This window comes from Cucurbita moschata, unplaced genomic scaffold, assembly GCF_002738365.1.
Source record: "Cucurbita moschata cultivar Rifu unplaced genomic scaffold, Cmos_1.0 Cmo_Scf00040, whole genome shotgun sequence".
Taxonomy (NCBI): domain Eukaryota; kingdom Viridiplantae; phylum Streptophyta; class Magnoliopsida; order Cucurbitales; family Cucurbitaceae; genus Cucurbita; species Cucurbita moschata.
Window position 1 is genome coordinate 1,792,526 of NW_019268556.1, and position 1,889 is coordinate 1,794,414.

Sequence of the window (1,889 nt, forward strand, 5' to 3'; positions counted from 1 at the left end):
GAGCCCCGTAAGGAAAGTCATTATCATATGTAGCCCACATAGCTCGCCCCAAACCCTACCCAGCTTTCCAAGCCAAAAAAAAAAAAAAAAAAAAAAAAAAAAAAAAAAAAAAAAAAAAAGAAATTGAAGGGAAGAATTTTATATAATATGTGCTTGTCTGAGACTAGAGGTAACTCCATGAGCCCCGTAAGGAAAGTCATTATCATATGTAACCTAACACAACTTCGCCCCGAACCCTACCCAACTTTAATCTCTGGCATTCTACTTAGCTCACCTCCAACGACACTTCGTCCTAGCATAAGGGCAAATCCCATTCCCCCAGAAATTTGAAAATAATAATAGATAGAGCCTAGTTTAAGTTACATACCAACTTCTATAGGGGAGCGAACCCAGAATCTCTTGTTTCATTGACCAGCGCCTTATCCATTGGGCCACAGAGTCAACAATACATATTCTAAAAAAAAAGTTAACCATATTTGGTAGCTCTTAATGTGTGAGCCTACCCGTTGGGATCAAACCCAAGAGTCACGAAGTCATAATTTTTTATAGATGTTTTATGAAGCGCATTTTGGTAGCTCTTAATGTTTTTTATAGATGTTTTATGAAGGGCTTTTTGGTAGCTCTTAATGTGTGTGAGCCTAGTATGAGAAAGCTCTTAATGTGTGTGAGCCTAGTATGAGGCTGCTCGAACCCAGAGTCTCTGGTAAGGACAACTCTTAATGTGTGTGTGAGCCTACTCTTAATGTGTGTGAGCCTAGTAACTCTGGTAAGGACAACTCTTAACGTGTGTGTGAGTGTGTTCTTAATGTGTGTGTGAGTGTGTGTGAGCCTAGACCAGAGGACAACTCTTAATGTGTGTGAGAGCCTAGTGTGAGTCTGCTCTAACCCAGAGTCTCTAGTTTCGTAGGGCAACACCTTATCCATTGGACCACGGTATAGGTATATTTTTTTTATTTATTCTCGAACAATTAAAAAAAAAATAATAACCATTTGGAATATAATTTTTCAAAATATATATTCAAATTGAATTCTAAATCTTAATAAAGATGTTATATGAACTAATATTTCAAAAAATTTCTAATACCATTAAATTGACGTCAATCATGACCAAGTTTCAGCATACATATTGTTTGGAGACGTCACTTAACACCTAAAAGTTTATAATTTAAAAGACATGAAAATATGCTAAAAGACATTTCAATAAAATCATTCTCGGGATCGTTAATGGCTTGCTACTTGATACACACAATGTGTAATCTTTACCACAAAAAGAATTTGATGACGAACATAAATATCAGATTCCATGAATATCTATGTAGTGTAGTGAAGATGAATATCTATTTTGGTTCTCTCTTCTCCAAATCAACGTTCAAATCAATATCGATCAGGAGATAACTTCCATCAATCACTCGTGGTTCTGGCGGGGCTTGAACCCGCGACCTTCGGCTCATAAGACCAACGCTCTAACCAACTGAGCTACAGAACCTTAGATGTTGTAAATAAGTTAATATTTGAATGAAAATAATATCATTATAAGCGTATAAATAATAAGTACAATAAGAGATCGTTACTCAAGTGTTTTATACAAATGAATTGAATTGAACTTTAAAATTTCGCCCCGAAATGAGATTTAGGGGGTGGTATGTGTAACACCCAATTTTAAAAAAAAAAAAAGAAAGAAAGAATTTTAAGATGTGATAGAAGGAAAAAAAATAAGAAATTGAAGGGAAGAATTTTATATATTTGCTTGCCTTGTCTTTGTCTTAGATTTCGGAACGCTCTAAATAAGAGTATGCATTCGATTCTTCTAATAAGGGAGAACATCTTTTCTTTTTCATTTTGGCAACAAGGGAGTAATTTGGAAATGCATTGTTTGGGTGGTCCACCAA

The 1,889-nt window shown here is 35.2% G+C and overlaps 1 non-coding gene across 1 annotated transcript; it reads right to left on the reverse strand.

Moving 5' to 3' along the window:
• Positions 1 to 1,412: 1,412 nt before the first annotated feature.
• On the reverse strand, positions 1,413 to 1,486 carry TRNAI-UAU. Its single transcript has one exon. It is a non-coding gene; the product is annotated as a tRNA-Ile (tRNA).
• Positions 1,487 to 1,889: the final 403 nt, after the last annotated feature.